The sequence below is a fragment of the Anopheles funestus genome (genome assembly GCF_943734845.2).
Source record: "Anopheles funestus chromosome X unlocalized genomic scaffold, idAnoFuneDA-416_04 X_unloc_26, whole genome shotgun sequence".
Lineage (NCBI taxonomy): Eukaryota > Metazoa > Arthropoda > Insecta > Diptera > Culicidae > Anopheles > Anopheles funestus.
In genome coordinates, this window is record NW_026045150.1 from 261575 (window position 1) to 277500 (window position 15926).

Below are 15926 nucleotides of genomic sequence, written 5' to 3' on the forward strand. Positions count from 1 at the left end.
TCCATGCACCACTAATCGCTACCATGTCTGTGGCCGGAGCTATTCACGAAAGCGCCTCGCGCACTTGGTCGGATTTTTGGTCCAACTTCACCATTTTTGGCCCATATTTGCCCCATAGCTCCGCCGGTATCCAAGATAGCGCCACACTTTCTTCTGGCCATGGGTAGATGGCACTTGTGGCTAGATTTCTTCCATGCACCACTAATCGCTACCATGTCTGTGGCCGGAGCTATTCGACGAACAACCATCGCATTTACCTAGGTACTTTTTCGGATTTTTGGTCCAACTTGCACCATTTTTGGCCCATATTTGCCCCATAGCTCCGCCGGTATCCAAGATATGGCCACACTTTCTTCTGGCCATGGGTAGATGGCACTTGTGGCTAGATTTCTTCCATGCACCACTAATCGCTACCATGTCTGTGGCCGGAGCTATTCACGAAAGCGCCTCGCGCACTTGGTCGGATTTTTGGTCCAACTTGCACCATTTTTGGCCCATATTTGCCCCATAGCTCCGCCGGTATCCAAGATATGGCCACACTTTCTTCTGGCCATGGGTAGATGGCACTTGTGGCTAGATTTCTTCCATGCACCACTAATCGCTACCATGTCTGTGGCCGGAGCTATTCGACGAACAACCATCGCATTTACCTAGGTACTTTTTCGGATTTTTGGTCCAACTTGCACCATTTTTGGCCCATATTTGCCCCATAGCTCCGCCGGTATCCAAGATATGGCCACACTTTCTTCTGGCCATGGGTAGATGGCACTTGTGGCTAGATTTCTTCCATGCACCACTAATCGCTACCATGTCTGTGGCCGGAGCTATTCACGAAAGCGCCTCGCGCACTTGGTCGGATTTTTGGTCCACCTGGCACCATTGTTGGCCCGTATTTGCCCCATAGCTCCGCCGGTATCCAAGATATGGCCACACTTTCTTCTGGCCATGGGTAGATGGCACTTGTGGCTAGATTTCTTCCATGCACCACTAATCGCTACCATGTCTGTGGCCGGAGCTATTCACGAAAGCGCCTCGCGCACTTGGTCGGATTTTTGGTCCACCTGGCACCATTGTTGGCCCGTATTTGCCCCATAGCTCCGCCGGTATCCAAGATATGGCCACACTTTCTTCTGGCCATGGGTAGATGGCACTTGTGGCTAGATTTCTTCCATGCACTACTAATCGCTACCATGTCTCTGGCCGGAGCTATTCACGAAAGCGCCTCGCGCACTTGGTCGGATTTTTGGTCCAACTTGCACCATTTTTGGCCCATATTTGCCCCATAGCTCCGCCGGTATCCAAGATATGGCCACACTTTCTTCTGGCCATGGGTAGATGGCACTTGTGGCTAGATTTCTTCCATGCACCACTAATCGCTACCATGTCTGTGGCCGGAGCTATTCACGAAAGCGCCTCGCGCACTTGGTCGGATTTTTGGTCCAACTTGCACCATTTTTGGCCCATATTTGCCCCATAGCTCCGCCGGTATCCAAGATATGGCCACACTTTCTTCTGGCCATGGGTAGATGGCACTTGTGGCTAGATTTCTTCCATGCACCACTAATCGCTACCATGTCTGTGGCCGGAGCTATTCGACGAACAACCATCGCATTTACCTAGGTACTTTTTCGGATTTTTGGTCCAACTTGCACCATTTTTGGCCCATATTTGCCCCATAGCTCCGCCGGTATCCAAGATATGGCCACACTTTCTTCTGGCCATGGGTAGATGGCACTTGTGGCTAGATTTCTTCCATGCACCACTAATCGCTACCATGTCTGTGGCCGGAGCTATTCACGAAAGCGCCTCGCGCACTTGGTCGGATTTTTGGTCCACCTGGCACCATTGTTGGCCCGTATTTGCCCCATAGCTCCGCCGGTATCCAAGATATGGCCACACTTTCTTCTGGCCATGGGTAGATGGCACTTGTGGCTAGATTTCTTCCATGCACTACTAATCGCTACCATGTCTCTGGCCGGAGCTATTCACGAAAGCGCCTCGCGCACTTGGTCGGATTTTTGGTCCAACTTGCACCATTTTTGGCCCATATTTGCCCCATAGCTCCGCCGGTATCCAAGATATGGCCACACTTTCTTCTGGCCATGGGTAGATGGCACTTGTGGCTAGATTTCTTCCATGCACCACTAATCGCTACCATGTCTGTGGCCGGAGCTATTCACGAAAGCGCCTCGCGCACTTGGTCGGATTTTTGGTCCACCTGGCACCATTGTTGGCCCGTATTTGCCCCATAGCTCCGCCGGTATCCAAGATATGGCCACACTTTGTTCTGGCCATGGGTAGATGGCACTTGTGGCTAGATTTCTTCCATGCACCACTAATCGCTACCATGTCTCTGGCCGGAGCTATTCGACGAACAACCATCGCATTTACCTAGGTACTTTTTCGGATTTTTGGTCCAACTTGTACCATTTTTGGCCCATATTTGCCCCATAGCTCCGCCGGTATCCAAGATATGGCCACACTTTCTTCTGGCCATGGGTAGATGGCACTTGTGGCTAGATTTCTTCCATGCACCACTAATCGCTACCATGTCTGTGGCCGGAGCTATTCACGAAAGCGCCTAGCGCACTTGGTCGGATTTTTGGTCCAACTTCACCATTTTTGGCCCATATTTGCCCCATAGCTCCGCCGGTATCCAAGATATGGCCACACTTTCTTCTGGCCATGGGTAGATGGCACTTGTGGCTAGATTTCTTCCATGCACCACTAATCGCTACCATGTCTGTGGCCGGAGCTATTCGACGAACAACCATCGCATTTACCTAGGTACTTTTTCGGATTTTTGGTCCAACTTGCACCATTTTTGGCCCGTATTTGCCCCATAGCTCCGCCGGTATCCAAGATAGCGCCACACTTTCTTCTGGCCATGGGTAGATGGCACTTGTGGCTAGATTTCTTCCATGCACCACTAATCGCTACCATGTCTGTGGCCGGAGCTATTCACGAAAGCGCCTAGCGCACTTGGTCGGATTTTTGGTCCAACTTCACCATTTTTGGCCCATATTTGCCCCATAGCTCCGCCGGTATCCAAGATATGGCCACACTTTCTTCTGGCCATGGGTAGATGGCACTTGTGGCTAGATTTCTTCCATGCACCACTAATCGCTACCATGTCTGTGGCCGGAGCTATTCGACGAACAACCATCGCATTTACCTAGGTACTTTTTCGGATTTTTGGTCCAACTTGCACCATTTTTGGCCCGTATTTGCCCCATAGCTCCGCCGGTATCCAAGATAGCGCCACACTTTCTTCTGGCCATGGGTAGATGGCACTTGTGGCTAGATTTCTTCCATGCACCACTAATCGCTACCATGTCTGTGGCCGGAGCTATTCACGAAAGCGTCTCGCGCACTTGGTCGGATTTTTGGTCCAACTTCACCATTTTTGGCCCATATTTGCCCCATAGCTCCGCCGGTATCCAAGATATGGCCACACTTTCTTCTGGCCATGGGTAGATGGCACTTGTGGCTAGATTTCTTCCATGCACCACTAATCGCTACCATGTCTGTGGCCGGAGCTATTCGACGAACAACCATCGCATTTACCTAGGTACTTTTTCGGATTTTTGGTCCAACTTGCACCATTTTTGGCCCATATTTGCCCCATAGCTCCGCCGGTATCCAAGATATGGCCACACTTTCTTCTGGCCATGGGTAGATGGCACTTGTGGCTAGATTTCTTCCATGCACCACTAATCGCTACCATGTCTCTGGCCGGAGCTATTCGACGAACAACCATCGCATTCACCTTCTCGTTGCACTTCTTCGGGAATTTGGTGCAACCAAGTTTTCACTATAACTTGGTCATTTTCCGTCCATCGGACATGCGGTTTTGGGTGTCGATACTTGACACCGCGCGCTACAATATGTTCCTCCACGACCATGTGGTCCGATGCTTCCAACAGGAGCTATTCGAGGAGTACCGATTTTTCACCATTAAAAATGCTCAATTTTGCACCAACTTTTGCCTATAACTCAGGCTGTATCGATCGGATCTTCAATCTTGAAAAAGTTTTGGATAGGTGGCACCAAATGCTACATTTCGTTCTTCCACGTCAACTTTGTCCGATGTCTAGCAAAAAAGTTATTCGCGAACCAAGTCCAGAACCCATGCAATGGCTGCCCTCATTGCATACATCACGGCGGTTAACTCTCGTTACTCTATACCGTGGACTTGGTACTTTTTCAGGCATTCGTTGCTACTTCTCGGTTCATGATATTCGTTTACGGTCTTCACTAGGGCATTTGGTGCTCCTTATCGGTTCATGATATTCGTTTACGGTCTTCACTAGGGCATTTGGTGCTCCTTATCGGTTCATGATATTCGTTTACGGTCTTCACTAGGGCATTTGGTGCTCCTTATCGGTTCATGATATTCGTTTACGGTCTTCACTAGGGCATTTGGTGCTCCTTATCGGTTCATGATATTCGTTTACGGTCTTCACTAGGGCATCTGGTAATGGGCTTCCCACTTTCTACTGATCGATCCATACTCACTTGCGTGCACCTAGCCTAGGAAGGTTTCCTATGGCTTCCCATCTTTCTACTGATCGATCCATACTCACTTGCGTGCACCTAGCCTAGGAAGGTTTCCTATGGCTTCCCATCTTTCTACTGATCGATCCATACTCACTTGCGTGCACCTAGCCTAGGAAGGTTTCCTATGGCTTCCCATCTTTCTACTGATCGATCCATACTCACTTGCGTGCACCTAGCCTAGGAAGGTTTCCTATGGCTTCCCATCTTTCTACTGATCGATCCATACTCACTTGCGTGCACCTAGCCTAGGAAGGTTTCCTATGGCTTCCCATCTTTCTACTGATCGATCCATACTCACTTGCGTGCACCTAGCCTAGGAAGGTTTCCTATGGCTTCCCATCTTTCTACTGATCGATCCATACTCACTTGCGTGCACCTAGCCTAGGAAGGTTTCCTATGGCTTCCCATCTTTCTACTGATCGATCCATACTCACTTGCGTGCACCTAGCCTAGGAAGGTTTCCTATGGCTTCCCATCTTTCTACTGATCGATCCATACTCACTTGCGTGCACCTAGCCTAGGAAGGTTTCCTATGGCTTCCCATCTTTCTACTGATCGATCCATACTCACTTGCGTGCACCTAGCCTAGGAAGGTTTCCTATGGCTTCCCATCTTTCTACTGATCGATCCATACTCACTTGCGTGCACCTAGCCTAGGAAGGTTTCCTTGGGCTTCCCATCTTTCTACTGATCGATCCATACTCACTTGCGTGCACCTAGCCTAGGAAGGTTTCCTATGGCTTCCCATCTTTCTACTGATCGATCCATACTCACTTGCGTGCACCTAGCCTAGGAAGGTTTCCTATGGCTTCCCATCTTTCTACTGATCGATCCATACTCACTTGCGTGCACCTAGCCTAGGAAGGTTTCCTATGGCTTCCCATCTTTCTACTGATCGATCAATACTCCCTTGCGTGCACCTAGCCTAGGAAGGTTTCCTATGGCTTCCCATCTTTCTACTGATCGATCCATACTCACTTGCGTGCACCTAGCCTAGGAAGGTTTCCTATGGCTTCCCATCTTTCTACTGATCGATCCATACTCACTTGCGTGCACCTAGCCTAGGAAGGTTTCCTATGGCTTCCCATCTTTCTACTGATCGATCCATACTCACTTGCGTGCACCTAGCCTAGGAAGGTTTCCTTGGGCTTCCCATCTTTCTACTGATCGATCCATACTCACTTGCGTGCACCTAGCCTAGGAAGGTTTCCCTTTGGTACCGACTTCCATCTACGCACTCGATATAACCTAGGTACTTGGTACCGATGATGGTTAACACTCAAGCATTTCTTGCATCCTGCGTGCAAGGTACCAATTTTCACTTCTCAGGTGCGTTTATGAGCCCGCATTAATCCAATATCGCTCTGATGGCCTTTCTTATTATTTCATCCGATAGCCCTTGCCAAAAGCTACCAAAAGTTCCTCCACGGCCATGTGCTCCGACGCTTAGTTTAGGAAATATTCGAAAAAATTCAAAATAGGAAGCATTTTCTTATTGGAAAATCACCTTAAATCGATGGCCATTTTTTGGGCAAAAACTTTAACGTCTTCCCGACTTTGCGGGAATTGCGAATTTTAGGCACCCAGAGAAAATCTTTTACTTTAAGGGGGCGGCCGCGAAGTTGCCCAAAGTCTCGGACACAAAAATTCTCAAGTTCCCCACTCTAGTAAATCGCCCTATGAGTATCTCCTGGCCCGCGAGCTCTGCGAGCGGGCCAGCTTCGGCGATTTTTGCCTTTTCGCCTAGGCGGTTCTTCTACGAAATTGGTCCACAGCTTTTGCTCAGAAAGCTAGCATTTGTTGCAACAGTTAGGTACTTGGTACCACATTTTGGTATCCATTTGGGCATTTGTGGCAACTACTCGGTACTTTGGCCCACATTTCGCTCTACTCGGGCTTCTATGGTGGTACTTGTCGGTACTTCTGGCCAACTTAGGCCAATTGGGTGCAACTTGTGGGTACTCTGTGGGTACTTTAGGGCGTATTGTGTCTTTCGGGTGAACCTTCGCTATACTTCATGGGTACTGATGGCCAACTTAGGAACATTCAGTGCAACCTTTGGGCCTAAGGAAATTTGTCCAACTCTTTGGACTTAGAAAATTTTCTGGACTTAGAAAATTTTCTGGACTTGTAAAAATTTTCAAATGTTCAATTTGGCCCACATTTCGCTCTACTCGGGCCTCTATGGTGCTACTTGGCGGTACTTTTGGCCAACTTAGGCCAATTGGGTGCTCTTTGTGGGTACTCTATCGGTACTTTTGGCCAACTTAGGCCAATGGGGTGCTATATGTGGGTGCTCTATCGGTACTTTTGGCCATGTTAGGCCCATTCGGTGCTATTTGTGGGTACTCTATCGGTACTTTTGGCCATGTTAGGCCCATTCGGTGCTATTTGTGGGTACTCTATCAGTACTTTTGGCCAACTTAGGCCAACTCAGTGCTACTTGTGGGTACTCTATCGGTACTTTTGGCCAACTTAGGCCAACGCGGTGCTATTTGTGGGTACTCTATCGGTACTTTTGGCCAACTTAGGCCCATTCGGTGCTATTTGTGGGTACTCTATCGGTACTTTTGGCCAACATAGGCCAATTGGGTGCTCTTTGTGGGTACTCTATCGGTACTTTTGGCCATGTTAGGCCCATTCGGTGCTATTTGTGGGTACTCTATCAGTACTTTTGGCCAACTTAGGCCAACTCAGTGCTACTTGTGGGTACTCTATCGGTACTTTTGGCCAACTTAGGCCAACGCGGTGCTATTTGTGAGTACTCTATCGGTACTTTTGGCCAACTTAGGCCCATTCGGTGCTATTTGTGGGTACTCTATCGGTACTTTTGGCCAACATAGGCCAATTGGGTGCTACTTGTGGGTGCTCTATCGGTACTTTTGGCCAACTTAGGCCAACTGGGTGCTATTTGTGGGTACTCTATCGGTACTTTTGGCCAACTTAGGCCAATTGGGTGCTACTTGTGGGTGCTCTATCGGTACTTTTGGCCAACTTAGGCCAACTGGGTGCTATTTGTGGGTACTCTATCGGTACTTTTGGCCAACTTAGGCCAACTCAGTGCTTCTTGTGGGTACTCTATCGGTACTTTTGGCCAACTTAGGCCCATTCGGTGCTATTTGTGGGTACTCTATCGGTACTTTTGGCCAACTTAGGCCAACTCAGTGCTACTTGTGGGTACTCTATCGGTACTTTTGGCCAACTTAGGCCAATTGGGTGCTCTTTGTGGGTGCTCTATCGGTACTTTGGGACATATTATGTCCTTCGGGTGAACCTTCTCGATACCTCATGGGTACTTGTGGCCAACTTAGGAAAATTCAGTGCAACCTATGGGCCTTTGGAAATTGTTCCAACACTTTGGACTTAGAAAATTTTCTGGACTTAGAAAATTTTTTGGACTTAGAAAAATTTTCAACTTCTGTATCTTCTTCATCATGTTCCATTTTGTGGGACTTAGAAAATTTTCTGGACTTAGAAAATTTTTTGGACTTAGGAAATTTTTCAACACTTGTAAAATTTTTGTTCCTTCTTTGAAGAAGAATACTTTCCACTATTAGCTTCTTTCTCTTTTTCTTCTTAGTTGTCTTCTTATTTTCGGTCCGAGAGCGCCGACACTTGTAAAATTATCTAAGTCCGAAGACTTTTGGAATGAACCAAAAGTCAACGAACACAATACATCAACCCTATCAACATCAAGTGGCAACCCGAAGGAAGCGCAGCGGCCAGCCCATGTACAACGCGAAGTTGTAGCATGCAACCAACCAACCGCTAACCTCCAACGGCACTCAATGTATTCGTTACACATGGGCGCACCTGCACCACACTGTCGTGACCATCCAACGAGCCGTCGGTTCGGTCGTGTGTTACAAGCACCCCATCACATAGGCATAGAGTCACCACACAGTGTTCTTCAACACTCTCGTCACATGGTGCAAGTCACGGTACGCACCACCAATGTGCACTGGTTGGCCAATTCCAGCACACACGGGGCGCGCACGCGCAAGCACTAACCACCAAGCATGGGTCGCCTGAGAGGATCGATGCGAACGCATCTCTACAACTTGAAGCTCCCAGCCTGTAGTCCCGTCGTTTGCGGGCGGTCGTAGGTGTCGAAACTAGTGATATCCACAGTCGGCAAGCTCGTCCACCGGTGTTCCCAACATGTATGGTACTAACACGTGCAGCGCGAACCCGCCCTTTGCGGCCTAGTAGTAAGCGGGGATGAGACGCCAGTGTGCCAATGGACAGCACGGACGGTTCTCGGAGGGTTGTTAGGCCCGCTAGCTTACGACCACCTAATGGGTATAAGAAGCGCTATCAGCTCGGATTGGATACGACCTTAGAGGCGTTCAGGCATAATCCAGCGGACGTAGCGTCATACCATAGTCCGTTCGAACTAGTATTGAGCCAGTGGTCCGTACCTGTGGTTCCTCTCGTACTGCACAGGAATTCCGTTAAGATAGCGACAAACAATGCACACCAGTAGGGTAAAACTAACCTGTCTCACGACGGTCTAAACCCAGCTCACGTTCCCTTGAAAGGGTGAACAATCCTACGCTTGGTAAATTTTGCTTTACAATGATAGGAAGAGCCGACATCGAAGGATCAAAAAGCCACGTCGCTATGAACGCTTGGCGGCCACAAGCCAGTTATCCCTGTAGTCTGAGCGAAACCTCCGAAGTGAACGGACGTGTTTTTCGAGCGCTCCCGTGCGAATTTGCGAAAAAGTGCGTTTAAAGCGAATTAGTTCGAGATTTACCCACAGGTGGCGCTGGTGTTGTTAGGAGTGATATTCCCCAGCCCCCCCAACTCGAACCATAGTGCTACGAGCGTTTTTACGGAAAACGTGAAATATTTCACGAAATATTTCATGAAATATTTCAACCTTGAAATATTTCAAAAGAGGACAAAATTTCCTTTCCGGGGAGCCGTCGGACGCCCGGATCGGACAAGTGGTTCTGGAGATATAGGGGATTGAAAAAGTTTGATAAGTAGTTCGATAACTGTTATCGAACTCCAACACCGAGTTATCAAACTTCCGGACAAATCCTTTAAAGTGGGATATCTCGGTAACCCCTCGGGCTAGAGGGACGTCCGGGGTATCGGTGGATAGGTCTCGGAGTGGAGCACCGGATCGTCACCCCCCCGCCCCTCCCATATCCACCCCCTCCCCCTCAGGAGGGAAAAACCAGTGTTTTCTAGTGTCCGGTTGGTATTGCCCTCTAAAAGTGCGCGAATCGGTTAAAAAATATTGCAGAACATTAAGTGAGATTATCCCGATTCGATGAAGTGGTCTGCCGTTTCTGTGCGTTAAAAAACAACGGAGATATTAGCGCCCAAAGTTGGAGGTTTTTCGCGTTTCCGGTTTCGGTTCCGGCCATACAATTTGTATGGGATTTTCTGAAAACCAGTTTTTTGTGAATAACTTCGTCAATTCTCAACGGATTTTCAAAAATAAAACATCAAAAGACGCGTATTGAAAAGACGCATCCAACGGTGTTAAGTTTGTGCGTGTGTGTGTATGCCACCGGAAGTGGTGACCAGAAAACAGGTGTTTTTCAGTGTCCGGTTGGTATTGCCCTTCAAAAGTGCGCGAATCGATTTAAAAATACTGTAGAACGTTAAATGAGAACGTCCCGATTCGTTGAAGTGGTCTGCCGTTCCTGTGCGTTAAAAAACAACGGAGATATTAGCGCCCAAAGTTGGAGGTTTTTCGCGTTTCCGGTTTCATTTCCGGCCATACAATTTGTATGGGATTTTCCGGGGACCAGTTTTTCGTGAATAACTTCGTCAATTCTTGACGGATTTTCAAAAGTAAAACATCAAAAGACGCGTATTGAAAAGACGCATCCAACGGTGTTAAGTTTGTGCGTGTGTGTGTATGCCACCGGAAGTGGTGACCAAAAAACAGGTGTTTTTCAGTGTCCGGTTGGTATTGCCCTCTAAAAGTGCGCAAATCGATTTAAAAATACTGTAGAACGTTAAATGAGAACGTCCCGATTCGTTGAAGTGGTCTGCCGTTTCTGTGCGTTAAAAAACAACGGAGATATTAACGCCCAAAGTTTGAGGTTTTTCGCGTTTCCGGTTTCATTTCCGGCCATACAATTTGTATGGGAGGCGATTTCGTCTGGGCATTTGTATGGTGGTAGCACATGCGAAATAAGAAAATAGTGGTACTCACGGTCTTGGATGGTGAGATCCCTTACTGTAGTGAGTGCCGAGTCGTAGCACATGCGAACATTAGAAAATAGTGGTACTCACGGCCGTGGATGGTGAGCGACGAAATCGCGTGACGTCACAAGGTGCCGTGACGTCACAGGAGTAGTGTGTGAATATCAAACCGGAATCTCAAAATAGCGGCCAAACCAAGAGTGCCAGGACTTTGGTTCCACGTGGCCGACCCCCGATTCTGGCCCTGGGCCCTGTGGCCAAATTTGGCATTCCTACATGCCAAGGGGGGGGAGTTTTTCGCGGGTCAGTTTTTGGTGAATAACTCGGTGAGTTCTTGACGGATTTTCAAAAGTGACGCATCAAAAGACGCGTCTCGCAGAGGCGCATCCAACAAAAATTTGAGCGAGTGTGTACGGTCGGAATAGCGGAAGTTGTATGCGGAAAACCGGAAGTGCGTTTAGGTTTTCTCATTTTTGAAGGACTACGTACAAGTAGAGTCGCGGAGTTAAGTGTCCAGAAGGCTAAGTGGGAACGACCCGCTTCGATTGAGTGGTCTGCCGTTCCGGAGAGACGATTAGTTCCGGAGTTATCTGCCTGCAAAATTCGGATTTCCATTTGAGGAAATCGCGTGACGTCATAAGGTGCCGTGACGTCACAGGAGTAGTGTGTGAATATCAAACCGGAATCTCAAAATAGCGGCCAAACCAAGAGTGCCAGGACTTTGGTTCCACGTGGCCGACCCCCGATTCTGGCCCTGGGCCCTGTGGCCAAATTTGGCATTCCTACATGCCAAGGGGGGGGAGTTTTTCGCGGGTCAGTTTTTGGTGAATAACTCGGTGAGTTCTTGACGGATTTTCAAAAGTGACGCATCAAAAGACGCGTCTCGCAGAGGCGCATCCAACAAAAATTTGAGCGAGTGTGTACGGTCGGAATAGCGGAAGTTGTATGCGGAAAACCGGAAGTGCGTTTAGGTTTTCTCATTTTTGAAGGACTACGTACAAGTAGAGTCGCGGAGTTAAGTGTCCAGAAGGCTAAGTGGGAACGACCCGCTTCGATTGAGTGGTCTGCCGTTCCGGAGAGACGATTAGTTCCGGAGTTATCTGCCTGCAAAATCCGGATTTCCATTTCCGGTTCGGTCAACAAACAAGGTTAGTACGAGTTGGACCCACAGGTGGCGCTAGTGTCGCCAGGAGAAATATTCCATAGCCCACCCCACTTGGACCATCTAGCTACAGGCGTTTTTCTGGAAATCGTGAAATATTTCACGAAATATTTCATGAAATATTTCAACCTTGAAATATTTCAAAAGAGGACAAAATTTCCTTTCTGGGGAGCTGCCGGACGCCCGGATCGGACAAGCGGTTCCGGAGATATAGGGGTCTAAAAAGTTTGATAAGTAGTTTGATAAGTGTTATCGAACTCCAACACCGACTTATCAAACTTTCGGCAAATTCTTCAAAGTGGGATATCTCGGTAACCCCTCGGGCTAGAGGGACGTCCGAGGTATCGTTGGATAGGTCTCGGAGAGGAGCATCTTTTCGTCACCCCCCCGCCCCTCCCATATCCACCCCCTCCCCCTCAGGAAGGAAAAACCTCCCCACGCCAAGTAGGACATCGGTGCGGGGTATCATTCGAAAGGTCTGGAGGAGGGGCGTTGAGTCTCCACCACTCCGCCCACCTCCCACCCACCCCCCACGCAGAGCAGCAAAGAAATGGTGATCACCCGAACGTCGATGCGTGCTGCGTCGGTGGATTCGCGCGCGAAGACAGGAGCGGCCTCGGGTGTTGAACCGAGGGTGGTTGTCCAGCGACTACCAATGTCTTCCTCATCAACGGCTTCGCCTGCTGCTGTAGAGCTGAAACTCCTGCAGGAGGCTCTGCAGAGTATGGAGCGGAAATATGAGGAGATGCGGAAGCAGAACGAGAAGCTGCATGAGGAGCTAATTCGAATGTGTCAGATGTTCGAAGAGGCTAAGAAGGAGGCGCGCCTAGAGGCCATTCGGCGCGAAGAAAAGGCGGATGCGGAGATAGCGATGCTCCGTGTGGCTCACCAGCGTGATCGTGATGCGCTCAATGAGCTCATCGCGCAGGTGATTGGACATCAGCGTCCAGGAGAGGCAATCCGGCAATCCGCAAGCCCGCCAACCCCCATGCCGCGACGTCCATTGCAGATGCATGGACAACGGCAGCTGGAGGAGCAACAGTGGCAGCAGCAGCAGCAGCAGCAGCAGCAACATCGTGAGCAGCGGCAGCAGCAGCAGCAGCAGCAGCAACAGCGTCAGCAGAGTGCAGAGACGGCTATGGTGGTGCCGTCTTCGGACCAGGAAGGCGACTCCTGGACTGAGGTGGTGCGCCGTAAGCCGGCACGCCAACCGGCGAGAACGCAGCAGCAGCAGCAGCAGCAGTGGCCGCAGCTGCCACAACAACGGGCGAAGGTCCAGCGACAGGCGGTTGCAGGACCATCGTCACAGCAGCCCCAACAACAGCAGGGGCAACAGGCCTGGCGTAGCCAGCCTGCAACACGGCGAGGCGGAGGGCGTCAACGGCAGCGCAAAATCAAGCCGGACGCAATTGAGATTGCTCCAGCCGAGGGACAAACCTGGACCGAGGTTTACCAGGTTGTGCGTGGGGCTCCAGAGATGGTGAAATACGCAGAGGCCCTCGGAGTCGGACGACGCACCACACGCTCCCGACTCGTTATGGAGCTGAAGGAGAGCGCGAACGCTGCAGAGGTGCTGCAGTGCATCCAAGACGTGTGCGCGAAGGCGGAACTGCCGGCATCAGCACGATTGGTGACTCCCACGGTCGACATCCGGATGGACGCGGTCGACCCTTTAGCGGAGGAGACACACGTGGCGAAGGCACTCTCCGAGCTATGCCAGCACACCGTGGAGGAGACTTCGGTTCGGCTGCGACCAGCGTGGGACGGCACGAAGGTGGCGATAGCGCGGGTGACAACGAAGGCGGCAGAGGAGCTGGACGGGAAGTTTGTCAAAATCAAGTACACGTCCTGCCTGATCCGGAAGGTGGCTCCAATGCAGACGCGGCAGCAACGTTGTTACAAGTGTCTGGAGATGGGACACGTCCGGGCAGCGTGCACGAGCGAAGTCGACCGCTCGGCCAGCTGCATTCGTTGCGGGAAGCCGGATCATCAGGCGAAGAGCTGCACGGCGGAGGTGTGCTGTGCCGTGTGCAGCGGTCCGCATCCGGTCGGGCATCTGACGTGTCGACGCTAAAGGTGCTGCAGATCAACCTTGGGCGGAGCAGGACAGCTCAGGACCTGCTGATGCAGACGGCTCGCGAGATGGATGTTCAGGTGGTGCTTGCCTGTGAGCTGTATCGGCCGCCTCGAGATGATCCGCGATGGGCTGTTGATGAGGAGTTGAGCGTGGCGATCGTCGCAACGGGGGCTTACCCCATCCAGCGTCTGTGGGGAAGCGTCGTCCCGGGACTGGTGGTTGCCACGATAGCGGGAGTTACGTTCGCCAGCTGCTACGTGTCGCCCAGCAGCGGTCTTGATGACTTCGAGGAGTTTCTTGGTGCGGTGGAGGTGTCGCTGGTGGGACATACAACATCAGTCCTGGCTGGGGACTTCAACGCCTGGAACGAGGAGTGGGGGAGTGCGCGCACTACCCGGAAGGGGCAGGAGCTCCTAAGCGTGGTGGAGCAGCTGGCGCTGCAGACGCTGAACCGTGGCAACGTGCCCACCTTCAAGGGCAACGGGGTTGCACGGGAAAGCGTCATCGACGTCTCCTTCGCCAGCCAATCCATTGTGCGGCCGGACTCATGGCGCGTGCTTAACCGCTTCTCCGGCAGCGATCACGAGTACATCGAGTTTCAGGTGGAGGTTCCGGGTCAACGGAACAAGCGACGTGGCCAGCAGCACCAAAGCCAAGCAGCAGCCAGTGACGGGACAGCCAGGCATGCCGGAACTCGGTGGAAGACGACGCAGTTCGTCCGGAAGAGCTTTGACATCGCCCTCACAGTCGGCCGCTTCGGACAGGTCGACACTCCGGAGGGGCTGGTTGGCGGACTCACTCGGGCGTGCGATGAGACCATGGAGAGAGTACACGGGGCTACCTTCCACCGCAAGCCCCAGGTGTACTGGTGGTCTCCGGACATCGAGCGCTTGAGGGAAGAGTGCGAAGCAGCGGAGGCAGCCCATCGCCGGGCTCAACCGTCGGAGCGTGCTGCGACGTCTGCCGGACTGCAGGACTGTCGTCGTTTGCTGCAGGCCAGTATCCAGAACAGCAAGGAGAGCAGCCTTCAAGAGCTGATTGACGGCGTCGAGGCTGAGGTGTTCGGTCTTGGGTACAAGGTTGTGCGAGCGAAGCTTCGCGGCCGGGCGCCACCGGAAACGGACCGCGCTGTTCTTGGTCCGATCGTCGACGCCTTGTTCCCGGAGCATCCAGCGTTCGAGTGGCCGGACATCGAAGCGAGCACCGCCTCACACGTCGCTCTGAGGCCGGTCACGAGCTCGGAGGTCCTGCTACTGGCTGAGCGGATGGCGTCGTCCAAGGCGCCAGGGTTGGACGGCATCCCGAACACTGCGGTAAAAGCAGCGATGCGGAAGCACCCGGAGGTCTTCGTGGACGTGTACAACCAGCTGCTCGAGCGAGGCGAGTTTCCTGCGTCGTGGAAGGAGGCTCGACTTGTGCTGATCGCGAAGCCGGGCAAGCAGCCGGGCGACCCGTCATCAAATCGTCCGCTGCTCATGCTGGGAGCAGTCGCCAAGGGGTTCGAGCGGGTGATCCTGGATCGACTGAACGACCACTTGGAGAACAGCGATGCTCCGCGACTGTCGCCAAGGCAGTACGGGTTCCGGCGCGGCCGTTCCACGATACAGGCCATCGAACGTGTGATCGAGAGGGGGCAGCACGCGAGGACGTTCCATCGCACCAACCAGCGGGATCCTCGATGTCTGGTGGTGGCAGCACTGGATGTCAGGAATGCCTTCAACTCCGCCAGTTGGGAGGCGATCGCGGCTGCCCTGCAGAAGCTGCAAGTTCCGGTAGCCCTCCAGAGAATGTTGCGCAGCTACTTCTCTGAGAGGAGGCTGGTGTATGAAACCAGCGAGGGACCAGTGCGGCGAACGGTCACGGCGGGCGTTCCACAGGGCTCAATCCTGGGCCCGACTCTGTGGAACGCCATGTACGACGGCGTGCTTCGGCTGGCGCTACCCGAGGGCGCTGAGG